An 11,302-nucleotide genomic window follows, 5' to 3' on the forward strand; every position below is an offset into this window, starting at 1 on the left:
AGTCTCATCTTACATTCTGAGCTGGGGAAATCGATTTTTCTACATGTGTATCTCTTACTGGCTCCCAACAAAGTCAAGTTGTGTACATGGTTTCTCTCCCCGCCATCAGCAATTTTATCATCACAACAACCCTTGGAGATAGGCTGGGCTGAGGTATAGGGTTGCATTCAACAGAGCACTAAGGTGAACCTTCTGTGAGTGGCAGAATGTTCTACCTACCCACCCCACCTTGCAATGTGTTATGGGGCTCCCCCAATCTTCCAGAACAGATTTGCAGATGGGAGAAAGGGAGAGGGGGGGAAGGTTAGTTTAATATCACCCATAATGACTAGTCTAAGAGAGGCCATTGTGCTTCATAGCTGAGTGGAGAGATGAACTTGGGATCCCCCAATTCTATGCTTTGTAATATAGTGGTACCTTGGTTTTCGAATGTCTCCACTGACGAACACTTCAGTTTTTGAATGCCATAAACCCAGAAGTAAATGCTTCGGTTTTAGAACACACCTCAGCAGTTGAACATGCCATGCTGCTTCCACTGAGTGCACGATCCTGAGGCCTAGCTGTTGGCTACTGAGTTTTTGGTTTTCTAATGTTTCAGAACTCGAACGGTCTTCCGGAACGGATTACGTTCGAAAACTGAGGTACCACTGTACATCTGAATATGACAAACTGCACAAATTTTCATTCTAAAGACAATTATTTCAAAAAACTGGGAAGATATTTTTATTCAGCTCTCCTGAGCACACAACCTCATTGTCTGCCATCCTGAAATGCTAACCCGCTACAGATTATAGTTAGTGAGCAATATGCAACATGATAAGCACTTTTCCTTAAATGCAGTCCACGTACCAATGTAAGCTGTGCAATATGAATTGAAGTGAAGGGAGCAACATTCCCAGGGGATGTGCATGGAAATTATTTCCCCAGAACTGGAGTCGGATTGCCATATGGGTCAGCTTAGAGAATTATGGAATCACACAGATGAAAGGGATCCAATGGATCATCATGTCTAACCCCCTGGCTTTGAGATGAGATGTTCTGAAGCGTCTCCTGCCAGATGTCTCTCCAACCATTTCTTGGAAAACCTCCAGGGAATCATGTCTGATCTCTTCCTGTCTAATCTGTTTATTTCAAAATATTTTCATGATTCATAGCATAATTCGGGGGAAGGGAATGGGCTGGGGATTCCCTTAGCTATTTCTTCCTCCTGTGTATATAGATGGATATTCAAGAACCTCTAAGTTTCCTGCAATGAATTACTCTATTATTTATTTAGTTCATTTATATCCTGCCTGATCAGCTGACTTTACCAAATAAAAGCACATCTACTGGGCAACAGCCTTGTGCTGCCTTGGGCTTTGTTGAATGTGACTGACAAGAAGGAAGTGGCCTGGTGCACTTTAGAAATCCAAAATGCAATTATTGGTTATGATTCCTAGTCCTTTTCCATATTTTACAAGTAAAGTAAAGAGTAAGGAAGCACTTGCACTCACACCCAGGTTAAACCATATAATTGTTTTGGGAATGCTTGGGAAATGTAGGATATTTACACAAATAAAATCTCACAGGGAGGATATAAATGACAGACAAGCCTATTGTCTCTTGTTGGAAGCAAGGCTGGGTCTCCACATACAGCAGTATATGATGGGACTGATGTGATAAAATGGATAAATACCAACTCAGGCTGTTTGGAGAGGGAGTGAGGAGCTAAGACTTTTGAAAACTGCTGCAGGTAATAATAATAAAAAATGCTTTGATTGCTTTCAGACTACAAAGGACCACTATTACTATACTAACCTTTGTACAGTGGTACCTTGGCTTACATATGCTTCAGGTTACAGACTCCGCTAACCCATAAATAGTGCTTCAGGTTAAGAACTTTGCTTCAGGATGAGAACAGAAATTGTGCTCCGGCGGTGTGGCGGCAGCAGGAGGCCCCATTAGCTAAAGTGGTGCTTCAGGTTAAGAACAGTTTCAGGTTAAGAACAGACCTCCGGAACGAATTAAGTGCTTAACCACTGTATGTGGAAATAATGAATAAAGATGGCATGCTTTACTTAAAACCCTGGGCGAATACATGTTCTCTTTGGCTTTTTAGCTCCCAAATTAACATACATTCATATAAGCATGCCTTTATTTTGTGGTCTATTTCTCTATCTCCCTCTTTCCTATCAGGATTTGGAGTAAGGCTCCTACTGTCTTTTTTAGGGGAATGAAGCAATCAGTAGCCTCTCTGTTTACAAGTGATGAGATTGAGACAGGGACAAGCCATGGATGGTATTTTGCTAAACATGAGATTATGGGGAATCAATGAAACTTGTACATGCCACCCCTTTTTTGCAAGTAAGGGGCCAGAGAGGGGCTCTCCCTCATAGTGGGCAGCGTGCGCCATGACTCTGCTCCTTATGACAAGACTAGGATGTCACATTTAACACACCACGCTATTTTATGCCACAACCAGAAGCACATATTTATAGGACTGGGTTGGAAGGCTATGAGATGTATGCCGGGTAATGGTTTTATTTACTACACTGATAAAATCAAGTGTTAAAAACAAATTTATCAAAATATATAGAAAACCAGGAGATTAAAACAGATACAGATTAACTATATGGACAAAGGTCCATATAGTTAAAGCTATGGTTTTCCCAGTAGTGATGTGTGGAAGTGAGAGCTGGACCATAAAGAAGGCTGATCGCCGAAGAATTGATGCCTTTGAATTATGGTGCTGGAGGAGACTCTTGAGAGTCCCATGGACTGCAAGAAGATCAAACCTATCCATTCTGAAGGAAATCAGCCCTGAGTGCTCACTGGAAGGACAGATCCTGAAGCTGAGGCTCCAATACTTTGGCCACCTCATGAGAAGAGAAGACTCCCTGGAAAAGACCCTGATGTTGGGAAAGATTGAGGGCATTAGGAGAAGGGGACGACAGAGGATGAGATGGTTGGACAGTGTTCTCAAAGCTACCAGCATGAGTTTGACCAAACTGCAGGAGGCAGTGGAAGACAGGAGTGCCTGGCGTGCTCTGGTCCATGGGGTCACGAAGAGTCGGACACGACTAAACAACTAAACAACAACAAAACAGATATGCGCAATAAAATTATATGTTACATTTTCAGGTAGTCTTGCTTAAGCAATTTTTTTTTTTAAGCAGGTGCCAAAAACCATACCGTAAATGTGCCTGTCTAATATCAATGGGCAGAGAGCTCCAATATTGAATGATGGATTCCTTGCACATTATCCCTCAAGTAAACTGGTCCCAAGGTATATTTTCTCAGGTATATGTTGGCATGGAATTTCCAGGACAGTTGAACCTATCACACCTGCTACTTCTGGGGTTCCTTTATAAGGGCAAATTTGCAGGATAATTATTATTATTATTGATTATCCGCCCTTCACCCTAAGGTCTCAGGGCAGATTACAACATTAAAACAACAGTTTAAAACAACTCTTTTTTAAAAAAATAAAATAAATTCCATTGTATACTGCCAGAACTTTAATATAGAATTATAATCAATCATAGGGGTTTTCTTTTTTCGTTAGTGTAACTCAAGTAGGTTGAACTTGCCTGGATGTTCAATGAATAAAGCTAAGAGCAAGGTTCTCTTTTGAACAGTGATTGAGAAGTGCTGAAAATCATAAGAAGGAAGAGCTTGTTTGTTGATATCTCCTTTAGACACCTAATAAGGAAATAAATGACTTTGGCCACCTCTTGTGTAACATCTTGCCCTCGTTTTACAATGAAAAGAAGCATCAAGCTGGATATGTATATACATTTCCTATAAGATGCAGACTTACTGTTGCATCTTTATTCAGCATCAGCTTCCAGATGGGAACTATTTTTCATGGTTCATAAAGCCAAAACCAGCTGCTACATTTGAACCTACATAAGGAATTGGCTTTCTTTTTTTTTATTGCCTTAACAGGGCTTAGAAAACAATTGCTGTTGTTTCTTTGGGACTGCTGCACTTCACATCCCTCAGAAGACTTACCGTATGATATCAGGATATTCTTAAAAAATAAAATTAACAACCCCAACACTTGTAAAGGAAGAGACACTTTTTTTCTAGCAGCGATAGGCTAGTTCAGCACAAATAAAAACAGTTTCCCACAGAAAAGCGGTGTGCCTTCACAGTGCACTTCAATTGTGCTCAGACATTTTTTTTCTAGAAAACTTGCAAATGGATATGAGATGCTTCTGGAGCCTCTGCTTCCTTCCTCCTTTATTTTTGTTTTGTTTTGAGAAGACAGGAAGTATGCCCAACAATTTCCTCCTCCCCTTTCATAACGCCCACCCTCCCGCTTTCCTCTCTTCCAAGCAAAAGCCATTCTTTGATAGTGATAGGGGAAAACCATGGCGATTCTCACAATGCACAATATTCCCACAGTTTAAACCAATATTTAACCCTTGACGTGCTTTGAGGAAAGAGTGTGTAGGCTGTTTGTCTGAGCAGAAGGGAGAAAAGGGAGGAGGCTGGGGGGGGCCCTCATTAGGAGTAAACCTAATATTATGGAAGGAATCATGCAACACTTGCAGCTATTATTATAGTCGGGCATAATTCATTTGCATTTTAGATGGGATTGTCAAAGCAACCAAAGCAAAGCACATCAGTTCCGGAGGAGAATTATTCAGGCTGGCCAAATTACCCATCTCTGTGTTTTTGTCATTAGTCAGAGATTTCTAGTGGGGGTTTTTTTGAATTCACTCAGTCACATGCATTAAGGATTTTTCCCCCTCCCCTGCTCACACTTTGAAATAGCATATGTCAGCACATTCAAAGGAGCCCACAGAAAACCAAGGGAGAGGCACGCAGAGAGTTAACATGTGCGTATGACAGGGAAGCAAGTTTGCTGTGAATTGGGAAGCACAAACTATAGTAAACCATTGGATAATCCCCCACCCCGCTAAGTGGCTTCCCCAGAGGCCTGATACAGTGCCAAGCCTCTTACGCATACTGAGACAAAGCCTCTTGCAAGGCGAATTCAACTCCTGAAGCCACCATACTGCTTCCTGACAGCCTCCAATTGCATAGTCTCTGTATTTGTGATTCCTGCTGCTTATATTTACTTGTTCCCAGGGCCACAACAGGCTCCATAAACAAATACTTGCCACTGGAATGGGCTTTATATCAATTCAGGTACTGTGCTTTGCTTTCCCTTCCAGGATTTCCCCCCTCCTTGCATAGATTTGTGCAAATAGGCTTTTAATACCTTGGAGAGATTAATTTGGCAATTACAAGCCAGTTTAGAAACACATGCTAAACAATTGGTCATATAATCACCATCCCTTCTAGCATAGCACTATTGAAGCTTAGGGAAAACATTTTCCGAAGCAGAAAAGGCATGTTTGCTCTATGGATTTATTAAGGAATAAACCTTAATGTGTTGATTAGTTCCCAGTGGATGTTTTGTGTTGCTGTCTCTCTTTGGCCTGCAGACAAAAATGGAAGTGATATGTCTGATTACAGGTATTCAAAACCTTTGTGGAACCATGTGTAGATATTAAAACAGCAAGGGTTGGGCTCACTGCTACATTACAACAGTTTGTACACCAATGGAATGCACTGGCCAAGCTCTTGCTTTGAAAGGAGAAAAGTGAAGTCTCAAGGGAATGGACTAGGGTAAGATGTTCACTTTAATAGCAAAATAAAATTGGCTGGAGAAGTAATGAAGCTTACATAGGTGGTCGTTTCAGAGAGGAGATGCTTCAGTATAGCTAACATAACCAACGAGGCAATCTCCAAATGTTTGGACTCCAACTCCCATAAGCCCCAGCCAGCACAGGCAATGGTCAGGGATGATGGGATTTGTAATCAAAAACATCTGGAGGGCACTAATTTGGGATAAGGCTGCAATAAAGTCACAGTCTCAGCTGCCATTTCTTATCAATTTTAGGTCCAAGTCAGAACCACTGATGGAAAATATATGATCAATGAAAGTGGCAGGCTGAATTTCACCTGAGATGTAAAGGGATGGTTTCACATGATGGTTTTTGCCCTACTGCTCATCTACGCACTGGCTTATGCTGGTGTAAAAATGGTGTTGTTGTTTTAATCAGACCAGTTCACAGGATTATTGCATGAACTGTTTTGGTCCAGACTGCAGATTGCTGGGACCAAACATTGGGAGCTTTCAACCAATATAGTCTCCTGAAACAGATGCCAACAACCTAGCATGCCATTAAACAGATGCTGTCATTTCTCAACTCACTCTCCAGGTGTATACCCACTGCAATCTGCATTCCCACATGGTTGATTTGTCACCTGAGGCACCAGGAAACTGACCTGAGGGGTGGGGGGAAACAGTTGGTAACAAACATTTTAAGGTTCATCAAGAGTACAGATATAGCAATATTGTGCCCTTGGCCTGCTGCGCCCTTGTAAATAAGCCCACAAAAGTTAGGTAAAGGTAAAGGTACCCCTGCCCGTACGGGCCAGTCTTGCCAGACTCTAGGGTTGTGCGCTCATCTCACTCTATAGGCCGGGAGCCAGCGCTGTCCGCAGACACTTCCGGGTCACGTGGCCAGTGTGACATCGCTGCTCTGGCAAGCCAGCGCAGCACACGGAACACCGTTTACCTTCCCGCTAGTAAGCGGTCCCTATTTATCTACTTGCACCCGAAGGTGCTTTCGAACTGCTAGGTTGGCAGGCGCTGGGCCGAACGACAGGAGCGCACCCCGCCGCAGGGATTCGAACCGCCGACCTTTCGATCGGCAAGTCCTAGGTGCTGAGGCTTTAACCCACAGCGCCACCTGCATCCCCTCCACAAAAGTTACTAGCCTGCAAAAATGTTTACTACCTAGATGCGGGCTAGAAAGTTAGGGTGGAGTGGTCTGTTCTTCCTGCTGCTTTAGTGCTGAGCATTCTGACCATCCAAAAGCAACACAGTAGGCTAATAATATGATTGCAACACTTTGTAATCATATTATTAGCCCATCGTGTTGCTTTTGGATTGTCAGATTATTCTGTTTGCAAAACACAGGATCTTTGCTGTTTACCTTCAGTGCTGAGCATGGCGGAAGGGGCTTCTTTCTTCCAGTTTCCATGGTGGGTTTAAATAAGGGATGATGACCCAATTAGAATTCGTGGTCTCATCCTGTCATTGGCTCAGGCTCAGGCTTAACCTTGTCCATGGAGTTTTCTCGGCAGGGATACTGGAGTAGCTTGCCGGTTCCTGCTCCAGGTGGATCACGTTTGGTCAAAATTCTCCACTATGACCTGTCCATCTTGGGTGGCCCTGCACGGCATAGCTCATAGCTTCTCTGAGTTCTTCAAGCCCCTTCGCCGTAGCGAGGCAGTGACCACTGTAGATGGCGACTGCAGTCACAAAATCAAAAGACGCCTGCTTCTTGGGAGAAAAGCAATGACAAACCTAGACAGCATCTTAAAAAGCAGAGACATCACTTTGCCAACAAAGGCCCGCATAGTTAAAGCTATGGTTTTCCCAGTAGTGATGTATGGAAATGAGAGCTGGAGCATAAAGAAGGCTGATCGCCGAAGAATTGATGCTTTTGAATTATGGTGCTGGAGGAGACTCTTGAGAGTCCCATGGACTGCAAGAAGATCAAACCTATCCATTCTGAAGGAAATCAACCCTGGGTGCTCACTGGAAGGACAGATCTTGAAGCTGAGGCTCCAATACTTTGGCCTTCTCATGAGAAGAGAAGACTCCCTGGAAAAGACCCCGATGTTGGGAAAGATTGAGGGCACAAGGAGAAGGGGATGACAGAGGACGAGATGGTTGAACAGTGTTCTCGAAGCTACCAGCATGAGTTTGACCAAACTGCGGGAGGCAGTGGAAGACAGGGGTGCCTGGCGTGCTCTGGTCCATGGGGTCATGAAGAATTGGACATGACTAAATGACTAAACAACAACAACAGGCTTAACCTACTGCTAGTCTTCCTGCCTTCCACTTTACCAATCCCAATGGGCATCAGCCACCACTGGCAGACCCTCCAAGTGTCCCTATTTTCCAGGGACACCCCTGATTTAGAGAAGCCATCCCGATTTCTGATTTGATCCCAGAATGTCCCACTTTTCCTTAGGATGTCCATATTTTCACTGGAGAAATGTTGGAGGATATGGTAGGGTGTCCCTTTCTTCACTGGCAAAATGTTGGAGGCTGTCTAATTATCCGATCCCTGGGCCATCTGAAAGTAACCCTGTATAGGGAGTGGAGTTTTGTTAAATGTTTAATGTTTTATTGTTTTTATATATGTTGGAAGTTGCCCAGAGTGGCTGGGGCAACCCAGTAAGAGGTGTGTGGTATAAATAGTAAAATTATCATTAGGGAATGGGAAGTCCCTATTTTCATCAGAGAAATGTTGAAGGGTATGCACTGGCAGTAAGCCCTATTTAATTCAGTGTCTCTTTCTCTCAGATAGGTGGGGAAGAGATTACAGTCTTAGTTGGGCATGATTTATGGAATGCAAATGAGAAACCATTGTGAAAACTAGACTCAGAGCAAGCTTATCATCTGAGCTCAACCCCTGACCTCAGGATCCTATTAGGCCAATTCCACCTCATAACCCCTTTAGTTGGTGAAGTGGGGAGGTCTGTTGCCCAGCGGGAACACAATTTGCTCCTTGTTCCAGGGGATACTTATTACCAATTGGCATAAATGGCACACGATCATTCTGATCTTCCAATATTGTTTGCTGCCAGAATAGAGCCCTTATCAGCCCTGCAGAACCCTATTTCCTTCTTCTCAGCCCTGTGCATGTGTGCGTTCATTCACTTGTTGTTTTACTTGGCAGTCACTGCTTCTCACTCTATGAATGTTGGCATATAAAAGGCTGGCAGCCTTTCAGGCCCTTTAAATTACATACTTTGAAGAGCACATTAACTTCTTTTCCTTATGAATAGCTATAGTTAACAACTAATGCACAAAAAAATGTGCTAAGGTAAAATAACAGAAGACTTCCCAAAATCTATTGGAGATGGATTGAATCTAGAAGCCAAATTTCCAGCCCTGCTAAATTGCAGGATGTTGGTTTGGCACATGATAACAGTAGAAATCAGAAGTGGCCTAAGGTTGAAATGGATTCTCTATACAGTGGTACCTCAGGTTAAGCACTTAATTCGTTCCGGAGGTCTGTTCTTAACCTGAAACTGTTCTTAACCTGAAGCACCACTTTAGCTAATGGGGCCTCCTGCTGCTGCCGCACTGCCGGAGCACGATTTCTGTTCTCATCCTGAAGCAAAGTTCTTAACTCAAGGTACTATTTCTGGGTTAGTGGAGTCTGTAACCTGAAGCGTATGTAACCTGAAGCGTATGTAACCCGAGGTACCACTGTCTTTATATTACTGGGAAGAGGGTATGGTTGTTAAACTACTCTGGGAATTGTAACTCTTCGAGGATAATAGCGGTCTCCGAACAACTCTCAGCACCCTGAACAAGCTACATTTCCCAATTTTCTTTGGGAGGAAGCCATGACTGTTTAAAGTGATATGATGTTGCTTTGAATATTTGGTGTGTATGATGCCTCAGTGCAGTTCTTTTAGTGAAAACAAATTTTAGGCTCAGATTGTACACTGTTCTTTGGTTGGCATTCAACAAAATGCTGGACTTTGCACTGATCCACCTGGTAGTGTGGCCAGTTTTGCATGGCCAAAAAAAGCGAAAGGTAATCATCAAAAAGAATACAAAAGAGACTGCAGATTTGCATAATACCTGCACATGCTAATTCATATGTACACATGCAGGTTTAGAAATAATGGATATATTCAACTGTTTCTAAGTTTCATTCAGAGTAAATCTGTTGAATTTTATCGTCTTAACTTAGACATGTCCATTCATTTCAATGGGATTACCCTTTGATTATTGACTGTATGTCTTTTGTACGTGGCTCTGTATAGTGGAGCTTTGGGTTCTAGTTTAAATAAAGTAGGTCCAATAAGCCTAATGTAACAGAATCAGATGCATATAATTTCCTTTGTCTATTTATTTATACATACATACATACATACATACATACATACATACATACATACATAGCTTTATTCCACACTTTTCAGCTGGAAAGCTCTCGGTATGGCTTATAAATAATAATTTTTAAAAATAAAAAACCCCTCACACAGTATCTGCCCTTGGGCTTGCAATCTAAAACAACATGGCACAAAAGGAAAAGGCAGTGGGCAGAGGAGAGAAAAACAGGCAAACTTGGGTACCAAATTCTTGATGTTACAAAGTTCATATAAGGACTACAGTGGTACCTCTGGTTACGAACTTAATTTGTTCCAGAGGTCCGTTCTTAATCTGAAACCGTTCTTCACCTGAGGTACTACTTTAGCTAATGGGGCCTCCCGCTGCCGCCGCGCGATTTCTCTTCTCATCCTGAGGTAAAGTTCTTAACCCGAGGTACTACTTCCGGGTTAGCGGAATCTGTAACCCAAAGTGTTTGTAACCTGAGGTGTTTGTAACCTGAGGTACCACTGTAGTTTGGATAAATTACATTAATATCCTAAGAATCTCAGGTGTTAAGATCCCCTAAGACACACAGGTTTTCTAAAACATCCTGGATCCCATCATAGTTTCTAATCTAAACAGAGTGGTTGTGAGTGCCTTTTTAGCAATACCATCTCTGTATCATATTCAGATTGGCAGGCAATATAGGGAGATATTTGAGGTGCCTGTCCCAAACCACAGGAGTCCATTCCTTTTGGAAATGGACTAAAACAGATTTTAAAGCAGACTTTATTATTTTGGACTAGCATTTGGAGCCAGTGTTGAGACTACTGAGGATCAGCAATTGTAATATTTGTCTTTAGCTGCTTAATTACAGTTTAATTCAACTGCTAAAGGAGATTTCAAGAGAGGGTGCACTACCAAACTTTCTTAAAACCAAAATTTCTCAAATTCTTTAAGTGCTAGAATCTGATAGTACTATATTTATTTTGGATGCTTTTCTGCCCCAAAGGGGTTCTCAAAGCAGCATACCAAAACAAAGAAAGAAACTTACGGTAATTTAGGAGAAAACTATTTCAATGCCTGATGCAATACAATGGAAAATTAGCAATAAAAGAAGAAATCAATCAAATAAAAACAAGTAATAAACAATATGAAATAGGACCTTAAGTAGCACAAACCCCCCCCCCCCCAAGAAACAGTCAGTCTCAGCAATAAGGGCTTACCTAAGACCTGCAAGTATAGGGCATTATACAAATTTCAATAATAATAATACTGAAGGAATAGGACAAAAAGAAAGAAAAAGATATGGCCTTCTCCAGATGCCAAGAGAAGGATCAGGAAGGGCCCAGGTAAGCCTATCTGAAAAGAAGTTTGTACTGCAACTGAGAAGGA

The sequence above is a fragment of the Podarcis muralis genome, chromosome 6, assembly GCF_964188315.1.
Source record: "Podarcis muralis chromosome 6, rPodMur119.hap1.1, whole genome shotgun sequence".
NCBI lineage: Eukaryota > Metazoa > Chordata > Lepidosauria > Squamata > Lacertidae > Podarcis > Podarcis muralis.